Below are 14415 nucleotides of genomic sequence, written 5' to 3'. Positions count from 1 at the left end.
ACTGGAGTGGAAGACATCATAAGACGCATTACGAAGTTGAAGGTTAAATGATCAGGACACGTCGCAAGACAGAGAGACAACAGATGGACAAAGAAGATTTTAGAGTGGTGGCCAAGGGCAGACAAGCGAAGTCGTGGAAGACCACCTACCAGATGGACCGACGACATTAAATAGCGACAAACTGGATTGCAGCTGCGCAGGACAGAGAAGGGTGTAGACATCTTCAGGAGGGCTATGCCCGACAGTGGCAAAATTTGGTTGTGTGATGATGATCTCTAATAATACCGGTCATCTTCGTCCAAATTGTTTAGGACTTCCTTTCATGTTCTAACATATTTTTTCTGTTATTCATGCCCTTAATACACCTTCTTTCTCAACTTTTAACATCCACCACTTGATTTCTTGTGCTCCTCTCCGATATTTTGGTTTAGTTATGCTGTTATGAATTCAAGTATATCATCTCCAGCTTCATTTCTAAGCTTCCAAAGCCTAATCCTCCATGTCTTGCTTCATATCCTGTCTTGGATTGACTCACATGTGCATTAAAATCACCTCATATTATATATAACCTTCTCCGCTGATCGAATATCACTCAGGATGTCTTCTAATTGATGATAGAAAGCTTTTCTTTCATTCTCACCCAGCCTTGTTTGAGGATCATACACACACACAAGATATATATAGGGTGTCCCAAAAGTAGTGGAACGGTCGAATATTTCGTGACCTAAACATCGGATCGAAAAAGTGAAAAATACGTGTTCAATAATTTTCAAAAATCTATCCAATGACACCAAACACCAACCCCACTACACCCCCTGGAGGTGGGGTGGGGGGTAACTTTAAAATCTCAAATGGAAAACCCCAATTTTTCTTGTAGATTTGGATTCGTTACGTAAAAGTAAGCAACTTTTATTCAAAACATTTTTTCGAACTGTGGATAGATGGCGCTATAATTGGGAGAAACGATTTATCCTGATAACATAGGTAAATTATAGAAACGGTCTAATATCTCGAGAAATACACTTCCAAATAAAATACGAAAAAACACGTATTTAATATTATTCAAAAACCTATCGAATAGCACCAAACATAACCATCCAACCTACCCCCTGGAGGTGGGGTGGGGGTAACTTTAAAATCTTAAATAGCAATCCCCAGTTTTTATTGCAGATTCGGATTCGTCATGAAAAATTAAGCAACATTTATTCGAAAAGTTTTTTAAAATTGCTGATAGATGGCGCTAATAAATCGTATTTTTCTAATTAAAGCGCCATCTATCCACAATTTTCAAAAATGTTTCAAATAAATGTTGCTTAATTTTTCATGACGAATCCGAATCTGTAATAAAAAGTGGGGGTTGCTATTTAAGAATTTAAAGTTACCCCCCACCCCACCTCCAGGGGGTGCGTTGGAGGGTTATATTTGGAGTTATTCGATAGGTTTTCGAAAAATATTAAAAACCTGTTTTTTGGTTTCTCATTTGGAAGTGCATTTCTCGACATATTAGACCGTTTCTATAATTTACCTATGGTATCAAGATATCGTTTTTCCCAATTATAGCGCCATCTATCCACAATTCGAAAAAATGTTTTGAATAAAAGTTGCTTACTTTTACGTAACGAATCCAAATCTGCAATAAAAACTGGGTGTTTCCATTTGATATTTTAAAGTTACCCCCACCCCACCTCCAGGGGGTGTAGTGGGGGTTGGTGTTTGGTGTTATTGGATAGATTTTTGACAATGATTGAACACGTATTTTTCAGTTTTTCGATCCGATGTTTAGTTCGCAAAATATTCGACCGTTCCACTACTTTTGGGACACCCTGTATATTTATAACACTTGAATACAAGTGCAAAAATAGGAGATTGCCAATCAACAACAATATTTATTTGGGATCAATATATTAAATAGTAGCAAATACAGGATGCAACAAAATTTAAAAATATAATCACGTACAGCATTGCAGTATGGTAAATAAAGGAAAAATTTAGTTAAAATAATTTGTCATCTGTCATACTATTTACTCTTACTAAATTCTTACAGTCGATGTGTAATCTGGAATTGCTACTGAATCGTTTTATTATTAATCAATTTCCTTTACGACATTGGCAATTACTCGAGATAATATCTGGAAAATATCCCATTGTCATAACGCAAACACTGTTACTTGTTGTAATTGATATTTTCGAGGAATTAAAATGAGAAATTTCGTAAAAAGATTAGCAAGTAGCAACGATTTCAAATCAAATTTATGGTCTAAGAGCAACGTTTTTGAGAACCTATTTTAAGACAGCTGATTCTTTCATATATTGTTCCCTATGCTTCCTCGAACACCGTACCGGCCATCTGGCTGCTGATACAGGTTGCGTTCATTACTGCGCAGCACACCTGTATAGGTAAATACAAAATCAGGGTGATTGATTAGTGAGATAAAGCTTAGTAGATCCGCTATAGTAATAGATAGCAATAAAAGTTGATAACAAAACTTGTAGCCAACTTTGAGCTTCACATTACACAATTAGTTAGAATGTTACAGGGTGTTCCATATCATAGTGGCAGACCAAACTTATGTTTTTTTTTTAAATGGAACACCCTATATTTTATTTTATATTCGAAATCCTGTTAACTTCTCCATCACAAAAATATAAAGGTTTGTTATGTTATACAGGGTATTTACGAAGTTATAACCAATGTTGTACGAAAATCGTAATAAGTTCAGATCCCTGTTAGGTCTGGATCCCGCGTATGAAAAAAAAGTTGATTAATAGCAAGCTGAAAATTTGTTAATAGCTTAAGGGTGTCTAGTCGAATAAACTTTGATATATGGGAACACTGAAACAGGGGTAGTTTTAATTGTGGAACAGGTTAAAAATTTGGAACGGTCACAGCACGAAAACGGCACATTTATTTTGTCCGACAGAATAGACTTAAACTCTCCGAACAGAGATTAAACTCTCATGAAAAAATCAGACTACGATTTATTACCTGTCATAATTCCTGTCATTTGACATATTCTACATGTTCCACTCATTAAAACGCCCATTTGGTGATAAATAGCAGTCTGATTTTTGCATGAGAGTTTAATCTCTGTTCGAAGAGTTTAAGTCTGTTCTGTCGGACAAAATAAATGTGCCGTTTTCGTGCTGTGACCGTTCCAAATTTTTAACCTGTTCCACAATTAAAACTACCCCTGTTCCAGTGTTCACACATATCAAAGTTTATTCGACTAGACACCCTTAAGCTATTAACAAATTTTCAGCTTGCTATTAATCAACTTTTTTTTCATACTCGGGATCCAGACCTATGTATAAATAAAAATAAGCACAACAGCAATGGTTTATTGGTGCCATATTTTTTTGTTGATTGTCAAAATTTATAAAAATGGTTGATATTGCTAATTTTATTTATATCGAATACAGGATGAGTCAAAACGCAAGTACATTATTTCTTCAGTAATTTTAAATAGAACACCTTAATTAATAACTTGCTCTGAAAAATGAAAATATCTCGAAAACTAACAAATTTAGGCATAGGGAATATTATACAAAAATTAAAGTAATGATACTTTTCGATGGTGATATAAAATACAGGGTGTTCCATTTAAAATTTCTGAGAAAAGAATGTTTTTGCGTTTTGACTCGCCCTGTATTCGATATAAGGAAAATTAGCAATATCAACCATTTTTATAAATTCTGACAATCAATAAAAAAATATAGCACCAATAAACCATTGCTGTTGTGCTTATTTTTATTTATACAGGGAGCTGAACTTGTTACATTTTTCATAAAAAATTGGTTATAACTTTGTAAAAGCCCTACATAACATAACAACCTTTATATTTTTGTGATGGGAAAGTTAAGAGAATTTCGAATATAAAATAAAATATAGGGTGTGCCATTTAAAAAAACATAAGTTTGGTCTGCCACTATGATATCGAACACCCTGTAACATTCTAACTAATTTCGTAATGTAAAGCTGAAAGTTGGCTACAATTTTTGTTATCAACTTTTATTGCTATCTATTACTATAGCGGATCTACTGAGCTTTATCACACTCATCAATCACCCTGTATATTGAATTTAAATTATTTTAGGACGAAACATTTTTTTGTCGTTACTTTTTAAACTACAAAAATGTCTGGCAATTATAGTTCATATTTCTAATAATGTTTAAAAAGTAATGACAAAATAATTTTTCGTCTACAATAATTTTAAATTCGATATGTTTACCTGTACAAATGTGCTGCGCAGTGATGAACGCAACCTGTATCAGCAGCCAGATGGCCGGTACGGTGTTCGAGGAAGCATAGGGAATAATATATTAAAGAACCAGTTGTCTTAAAATAATTTTTTTTCCGACGTTCTTGGTCCATTAGAGAAGTTGTAGAATTTATGTTTTATACAATGTTGCACATACAGGGTTGCGAGAAAGTCTGTTACGTTAGTTTCTCAGAAACCGCTAGAACGATTTTTATAGATTTTGGTAAGGGTCTTTTAATGCGACCAATTTTATAGTGGTAATTACATTGTTGTCAAATCTTCCGTTTTTCTGGAAATCTAATGAACTTTCTTATTTCAAATGGAACACCTTGTATATTTTTTTAAGTTTTGGAATTCTTAAGGGATACTGATTATTGTTCATATGATATTTTTTATACCTAAATGCCATAATTTCGGAGTTATTGCTACATTTATTAAAAAAAATTAAACAATTTCTAATAATCAATTTTTTCGGCCCGGTTAGACATTATTTTAGGTTTTTTTAATCATTGCAAACAAAAAAGGTATATGTCATTTTTCTCTAAAGTTAATCGTTTTCGAGTTATAAACAATTTAAAACTGAAAAAAAAACGAAAAATGACGATTTTCAAGGTTCAAAAACACAAGTAACAAAAATAATTTTTGAAATTACAATGTACCTAAATTCAAGATCAAACCTTCACGATAGGTATCAAATACCTATAAGAATTATTGGCAAGTTTTATTCTAATTCTAAGGTATTGTTTTTTTAATTATTAATGAAGCGCATATGAGAGAACGGGCGATCGGGCTGCATTAACAACTAAAAAATAATATTTTAAAATGAAACAATGAAAAATTTGCTTATCGGTAACTGATAAAATAAGGCTTGAACTTGAATTTATTCACTTCGTAGTTTTAAAAATAATATTTTTTATTTGTGTTTTTGAACCTAGAAAATCGTAATTTTTCGATTTTTTTCATTTTTAAATTGTTTATAACTCGAAAACGATTAACTTTAGAAGAAAATTACAAAAGACGTTTTTCGTTCACAATGATACAAGGAACCTAAAATAATGTCTACTCGGGCCAAAAAAATTGATTTTTATAAATTGTTTAAAATTTCTTTTAATAAATGTAGTAATAACTCCGAAATTATGGCATTTAGGTATAGGGAGTATTATATGAAAAATAATCAGTACCCCTTAGGAATTCCAAGACGTAAAAAATATACCGGGTGTTCCATTTGAAATAAGAAAGTTTATTAGATTTCCAGAAAAACGGAAGATTTGACAACAATGTAATTACAACTATAATATCGGCCGCATTAAAAGACCCTTACCCACCAAAATCCATAAAAATCGTTCCAGCGATCTCCGAGAAATTACCGTGTTGCCAGACTTTTTCGCAACCCTGTGCCCTGTAGGTCTTTTAGGCGAGGAAATGAAGCAATAAACCTACCAAATTTTTGCAGTTGGATGAATCTCAATGAAACTGATTGCATTCGATTCGTAAGGGCCTTAGAAAACTTTGTGAACTAAAGTGGTGATGACAAAATGAAAATTGCATTATTCAACAAGGAAAATGCATTTTCCAATTGTATTTCAAAGTGATGAAAAGTGATAAATTTGTAATTCGGAAGTGATTAAATAAAATGAGTTCAATATTATTACTTGGGAGTTTTTGGGATCACTGAACACGAATATTATGACGGCGATGTTATCCTAGACACCTGATGCTCATAATGAGGATCGCCTGGAGTTTTATGGAAATTGGACACAAAATCAGTGCAAACTTATTACTCGGTAATTTTTTGGGAACGCTGATCATGAATATCATGACGGCGATGGTGTCTGACGCATCTGGTGACCAGGACGGGCCTTTTATGAAAGGCCCGTTGGAGACGTTGGGGAGTTTTATGAAAATTAGATAGAAAATAAATGTGAAAAGTCGTTAATCGGAGGATTTTTGGGGTCGCTGATCACGAATATCATGACGGAGATGGTGTCCAACGCACTTGGTGACAAGACGAATCGCAAACTGTAGAAGAGCATCATGTCCAATATGTACGAATTTTGTGTATTTGATTAAAATTGTTTCCAGTAGCAAAACGCAACGTTTACAACAAAAAGGAAACACGTCTGCATATTAGTATTGGCATTGCAACGCAATATTCAATTTACCGCTGAAAGGAAATTTAGTCCTCTTTCTGCGGTAAACAGTTGCGGCGCTAGAAAACTATCCTCACAGCTGAGTTTATTCAGACAATATTGTGCTTTGTTTATTGATGATTGTTGTCGTCTTTACTGTGGTTAATAATTAGATTACAATGAGTGGTTCAGATGAGGAATTGCGTGTAAACAAGAAAAGAAAAGGTTTTACGAATGATGACAAATATACAAGGAACATAATAAAGAAGTCTTAAGTGGCTGGACAAGAACACGTAAACTGGGTTGACAAAACTGTACCAGCTAAAAAAACCAGGCTCAAATTTTTGCAGGTAAATATTGTTTTATTCATTGTTGTTAATTTGTACATTATGTTTTAAATACCATTTTACTGATAATTTAATCTTGTATGTATTTCGAAGTAATATTAGGCTATTAAAACCTAACCTAAAAGTCATTTACTTATCTCCAATATCTTTTTCACTGAATTACTGTTACAATAAAGTCTTTTGTTGTTTCAGTTGCAAATCCAATTGCCTTGGAGTTTTCACTGAAAAAGATATGATTGAAATATCCGCCAAACTACACAACATGACAACCAAAATGGAACAGGACATTTACATCCAATCTGTTATGGAAATTAGTCAGATTGCAAGGGAAAGACCCAGCTCTAGTTCGTCAACCGCAAAACCCAAGGCTTTCAGTGTGATTTATTATGTAGTACACAATGGAAAACGTACAAAAGTATGTAAAATGGATTTATGACAACCTATGGATACACTGCAAAGCAGTGTTACCGTTTGTCCCATCTATTGCAACTAAATGAAACACCAACTGACAACAGAGGAAAAAACGTTTCAGGAAATGCAATACCTGGGTCTGTACTGTCTAAATTAAGGGTCCATGTAGAATCATTCCCCACCAAAATACATCACTATACAGGAAAAGAAAGAAAGTATTTTTGAGCTAATATGAATTTAAAAATCATGTAAGACATGTTCATTAAAAAATAACATAGTTTCCTTATTTCAACATTAGGAACTGAGAAAAGGCTCTCCTACAAGTTTTTTTGGACATATTTCAAGGAAAACTACCCTTCTATTGGCTTTGCCCAACCAGTTAAAGATGCACGGGTTACATAGTTACATGTGAGGAAATAAATTTAAAAATAAAAAGTCCTGTTTTGAATGAGAATGCAAAGAGAACAGCTGTCGCTGAGCTAACAGTACACAAGCGTAAATGTAAAAGTTCTATACATCACTGAAAGAAGTGACCACGCAGTGTGTCAGTAAGCCTGAAGAAAATGTTGGCATCTGCATAGATTTTATGGCCAACATATCTCTACCTTGTATTCCTGTCCAAGATACATACCTTTTACCTTAGACAGCTCACTGTAAATGTCTTTGGTGTGCATAATCTCGCGACACGGAGATGTACAATTTTTATCTATCATGAAGGTGAAGGGAGTAAGGGCTCAAACGAAGTTTGTACTATGTTAGATTGGTACATAAACAGCAAAATTGGCAGTTGTGTAAAAACCCTTTATCTGTTTGGGGACAACTGCGCAGAGCAAAATAAAAATAATACTGTGATTCGCATGATGATGTACTTGTGTGCGATAAAAAAGTTTAATGAAGTCAGACTAACCTTTCCTGTTAGGGGCCACTCTTTTATGCCAAATGACAGAGATTTTGCCATTATCAGAAGAAAATTAAAGCAAGAAGAACGATATTATACTATTAATGAGGTTGAAGAGCTTATAATGAAATCATCGAAAATTGACGGCAAATTTTCTGTTATTAAAATGACTGCTGATGATTTCATTGACTTCAGTTCATGGTTGCCCCAGTTTTATAAAAAAAACTGCCTAAGTGATGATTCGTATGGAAAAAGTGTCCCAAGAAAAAAAAAGGGCTTTTGCCATATCACAATACAGAGAGATGACTTTTTCATCAAAGAATCCTAACACGGTTCAATGTAAGATGAACATCATCATCATCATCATTATACAACCTCTTCTGTCCACTGCTGGACATAGGTCTCTCCCATTCTTCGCCACTCTTCACGGTTCTGTGCTTCTTGTTGCCATTTCTTGGATATTCGGTTAATGTCGTCCATCCAGCGTGTTGGTGGTCGTCCTCTGCTGCGTTTGTCTTCTCTTCGGCGCCAGTCAATTAGTTTTCTGGTCCATCTTGAGTCTTTCAGTCGCGCTATGTGACCTGCTCAAGATGGACATCGCCGGCTTCATAATGGATGAATTCAAAGTACGGAATGCGGTACAGCCAATTCAGGCTCCTACTAGAAGAGCATATTCAACTGTACTTCCAATTAACAACAAGAAAATGGAAGACATGAAGAAAACATTGGTATACATCCCGGAAGAAAAAATCAATTTTTGGAATCCGATTTTGTCATGGCCAATTACATCGGCATTTACAGAAGAAAACTAAAAACTTGAACTTATATTTACCTCAAAGTTTTAATTTATGATTTAATTGCTTTATTTCATGTATAGGACATTGTTTTATTTCATTAAAATTAATTCTTATAAAATATTCTGTTTGTATATTGATTGTTTTCCTTAGAACTTCTTAAAGTTTCTTGTTTGCGGCAGAAAGGGAACATGTCCTTAACACAAAAAAATTCTCTACCCTCTCCTCTTAAAATATTTAAATATTTTATAAGTATGTAGTAGGTAGTTCAGAATGCCCAATCACATAAACCTTAAATGCAAAAAAATTAATACCAGTAGTGTGTTTGAGTTTACCAAATTTTTTGTCTCTCCTGAAAAATTGGCAAAACTGGACTTGATGACTTTCTGCAGTTGCGATTCAAGAACAGACCTCGTCTCCTGGAGTTTCGTAGAAATGCGATACAAAATCAGTGCAAACTCGTTATTTGAAGATTTTCGATAGTCAATGGTCTCCGAGACACATAGTGGACAGTGGAGAACTCATCTACATTAGTTTTATGGAAATTCGACACAAAATCAGTTGGTCCGGCTTATCAGATGCCTCGGATACCATCGCTGACATGAATGCTTAGCAACCCCAAAAACGTCCGAGTAACGAGTTTGTACTGATTTTATATCGATTTTCTACAAAACTCCAGGAGCTATAAGCTATTGGTAGATAACACATAGATAGGAAGTTTCAAAAATTTGTTAACCTACGAAGAGCGAACTTACCTATTTAACGGAACTGCTTAAGTTGATCTGAAATAGAAATAAATAATTAGATAGATATCGTTACCTAATAGTATTTGAAAAAAGAAAGACTCAGAATGATTAATAAGATGCAATTATAATTTTTCCGGTATACATGTGATTTATCGACTTCAAAAAGGCGGGGTCTCCCACGAAGAACTGATAGGTGCCTTGCAACAGGTGGGAATTAATGACAAGACTTAGTATTATTAAAGCAGTGGAAATACGAAGTGGAGTGAGGCAAGGATGTATTTTGTTGCTACTTAGGGGAAAAACTAACGGGGTTGTGCCACTAATTTCCTCCTAGAGCGTCAAACCCTCGTGACGACCTGTCGAATTTGAGTATGTCGTATAAGTATTGTACGTACTTACAGTTTACAGGATTTTGCGGTGTGTGGGCGACTGGTTCAGTTTCCTATTTTTTATGGAGGTGAAATTATACACTGCACTGATTTTTAATTTGAAGTACTGATTTATTTTTAAACATGAAAACTATGAAAAACACTTAACTTACAAAACAGGTGAAAAATGCTGAGAGTGAGAGTTGCGTGGCGTTACTAACTTGCTTCCAACTTTTTTGGAGAGGTCGGAAGTGGAAGTGATTTTTCGGAAGTAAGTGGAAATGCGATTTTTTTGAGGGACCGGAAGCTCTGGAAGTGGCCTTTGACAATATAAATATTTAGACATTTATAATTCTATGGTTGGTTTTCCAACACTACTAGTTTTTAATATATATTCCGAATTTTATTTTATTCAGGCATTAAAATCAACAGAATTAATGTCAAAAATCGCAGATACGCGGAAGACACGGTACTGATTGCTTTCAATGAAAGAGATTTGTAATAGACTAAGTTTTCAATCTAGTAGCACATAAAACAACACCAAAAATGTTGCTCCACATCCTACCAGATTGAAAACAATGGGAACCTTCCCTGGTTACACCTCCGAGGCTTCTAAAATTTGCAAGACATAACGGATGCTGAGACTAAGGAAGATGAGGGAATTTTACAATTCATAATTCACGTCCCATCTGCTTAGTGCGGTAAAATTCCAACGAGAATGGTTCCCTTCGTACTCCAATCAGAGTACACATGTAAATCAAAAATGAATAACCATTTTCAATTTCGTTGCAACACGAAACTACAGCCGCATCACATTCTAGTCCAATCAGAGAGTGCCACAAGCACCTCTACCGGTTTCGAAACTTATTAGTCTCTTATCAGGAGGCCCATATGCTGCTCTCTCTGACCCGACTAGGACAAACCCCGGCGTGCAGTCACGAATTGTAACGAACGAAATGGCATGGATGCCCTAGCGTACGGCGTTGGAGTACGAAGGGAACCATTCTCGTTGGAACTTTACCGCGCTGAGCAGATGGGACGTGAATTATAAATTGTAAAATTCCCTCATCTTCCTTAGTATCAGCATCCGTTATGGCTTGCAAATTTTAGAAGCCTCGGAGGTGTAACCAGAAAAGGTTCCCATTGTTTTCAATCTGGTAGGATGTGGAGCAACATTCTTGGTGTTGTTTTATGTGCTATTAGATTGAAAACTTAGTTTTTTGCTAGCAGTTGCCGCTAGGGCATCCATGCCATTTCGTTCGTTGCAATTCGTGACTGCACGCCGGGGTTTGTCCTAGTTGGGTCAGAGAGAGCAGCATATGTGCCTCCTGATGAGAGACTAAGTTTCGAAACCGATAGAGGTGCTTGCGGCACTCTCTGATTGGTCTAGAATATGATGCGGCTGTAGTTTCGTGTTGCAACGAAATTGAAAATTGTTATTCATTTTAGAGTTGTAATACTTCTAAGATACATTATTCTAAGATAAATTTTACAATATTTTGGCCATGTGATGGGACATCCAGAGAGGTATAGTCGTTTACAAGTCATAATACAGAGCAAGACTGGCAGAAGCAGAGGCACAGGCCGTAGAAGAACGTCATTTTTGCCGGCCGTTTTTTTTTCATAAATTTTCATTCGAAATTCGATCAGGCCAAAGTATACGAATGATTTTCCGTAACGGTCTATAACTTCATTTCATCTGTAAAATCACTTTTTGTTGTTTTTCCTATCGCATCGCACTCATTAGAATCTAAAGTATTTTTCTAAATAAAGGATAAACTTTTGATTATGAAGAAAATTGATCATCCTAATTATCATCTGATATTAATATGCTGAATAATATCAGCTGGAGCTTGAAATGCCGACCAAGATGACAAGATTTAGTAGTCAGAACAGCTGCTTTTTAAAAACTGCACTTAAAAAATGCAATATCGTTGCGATAAGTAAACATGAACATTTACAGCCTCGATTTGATTAGTGATAATTTGCTGTCAGTGAAAAAATACGATTAGAGACAATAATTATACACTCTATATTCTAATTAATATAGGTTTTGAATTGGTCTTATCTAGATAATGTTTAATGTTTAAATATTGTCCAACATATCCAAATCAACAGAAGAAAAATACCACATATTACTAGGTACGGTTTAATAGGTATGTCATAAACATGCACAGAGATAGAACAACACATATTATGAGGAACGAGAAATTCAGAGTCATGGCGTATCTTAAAATCCCTTCAAAGAAATAAGACAAAGGAAACGAATGGAAAGAATACTATAAGAAATTGCTAACCGAAAACCGCCCCCATTTTAAAGAATCAGAAAGAGACGGAATAGAAATATATACACATGATTTAATCGAATTAAGGCAGACTGTATGGAAAGATATTAAAGGAAAAATTAGAAATGTATATGCAGGATTAAATCAGAGACCAGGCAGGATTCACAGCGGGGAAACGTGCTTAGATCAAATTTTTTTACACAGTCGAATAACTAATAGAAAAAAGAATGGCCAAAAATAGATCCGTCCATATAGCTTTTGTAGATCTTAAGAAAGCATATGACTCGATACCTAGAACCAAGCTATGGGAAGCAATGGAAGACATCGACGTTCCACGAAGATTAATAACAGCAGTAAAAGCACTTACAAGAATAACACAGTAGCTGTCAAAATGGGCAATAGAATATGATAGAACATGCAGTCCATTTAAGACGGCAAAGGGACTAATACTACTACAGGTCTGCTCCACATTCCCTAGCCTGTTCAAAATATTCCTGGAAAAACCCTGAGACCATGGAAAAGAAAATGCGAAGGAATGGGTATACCAGTAAGGGACGAATATCCATATACCCTAAGTTTTCCTGACGACCAAATAGTGATCACACAAGACGAAGATGACCTCACTCTTATGATGAGCAAACTGGAACAGGAATATACAAAGAATGAGATGGAAATAAAACTAAAGAAAACTGAATACCTAACAATGGAGAATACAGAAATAAAATAGCTGGAAATAAACGAAGGTAAACAAATCAGAGGAACAGACAAGTACAAGTATTCAAGTTTCATAATATTAAACAAAGGAACAACTGAAGAAGATATAAAAAATAGACTAGGACAAACAAGAGACTGCATACGAAAATTGAGCCCGGGACTGTGGGATAAGAACATCATCATAAAAATAAAAAGAAGAAATATTTTATTGGACAATAAATAAGAAAACCAAAAACAAAATAAGAGCAACAGAGATATAATTTCTAACGAGAAGCTGCAAAGTAACAATAAGAGATAGAATAAATAACATAGAGATTAAGAGAAGAATGGGAGTGAACTCAGACATAATAGACTACCTACATCAAACAAAAGAGATTAAGCTGGTACGGAAATTGTCAGAAGAGCAGAGCAAAATCGTTGGATAAACAGAATAACAGAGTGGAGCCCGATAAGAAGAAGAAAGAGAGGCAGGGGCGTAACAGAGGCCCCCGCAGCATGAAGCTTGCGGGGGGGCCCCAATATGTCAGGGGCCCCATCTTGTCGTCTAATATATGTAAAATGTGTATTTGTATATTATTTTACGCATATATGAAAAATGTAATTTGCCATACACAGTGCATGAATATACTGGTAGCACAGTATATGGCCGTTTTGGAGTGTTTTGTAGAGAGTGATAATTAGGTTTTAGGTTCTACTTAAACTTCAACTTCAAAGTTAGACTTGTGTCGTCGGTTGTTTTTACTTGGGGGGCGAAAAGGATCATTCTCGGGGTTGAAAAACATACGTTTAAAATAAGTCGGGAAATGGATAAATTGACTAATTCTAATCAATTTTTGCTCTATAGAGTTAATATAAGTCAATACTTTTCAAGTTATTTGAGAGTGAACATGTTTATTTTTCAACAAATAAAACACGTTTTCAAGCAGTTCTTAGCAAAAATGTAGCTCATAAAAAAACAAAAAAAAAATAGTGTATTCATAAAGTATATCGACACAATGACAGCAAAGTTGTAGCTCATGAAAAATTGTTCTTATTCGTCCAATTCCAAATCGAATATTACAACGTGAAATAACCAAAAACTGAAGCACTTTTTGGGGAAAACTCATTAAATATTTTTTTAAATGTTTAATAAAGAGCTTTATTTTTAAAAATGAATAACCATTTTCAATTTCGTTGCAAAACGAAAATACAGCCGAACCATATTCTAGTCCAATCAGACAGTGCATCAAGCACCTCTACCGGTTTCGAAATTTATTAGTCTCTCATCAGGAGGCACATATGCTGCTCTCCCTGATCCAACCAAAACAAAACCCCAGCGTGCAGTCCCGGATTGCAACGAACGAAATGGCATAGATGCCCTAGCGGCAACTGCTTGCAAAAAGACTAAGTTTTCACTCTAATGGCATATAAAACAACATAATGCTATTCTACACCCCACCAGAATGAAAACAATGGGAACCATT

Source organism: Diabrotica virgifera, chromosome 8, assembly GCF_917563875.1.
Source record: "Diabrotica virgifera virgifera chromosome 8, PGI_DIABVI_V3a".
NCBI classification, from domain to species: domain Eukaryota; kingdom Metazoa; phylum Arthropoda; class Insecta; order Coleoptera; family Chrysomelidae; genus Diabrotica; species Diabrotica virgifera.
Note: the sequence above shows the minus strand (reverse complement) of the source record.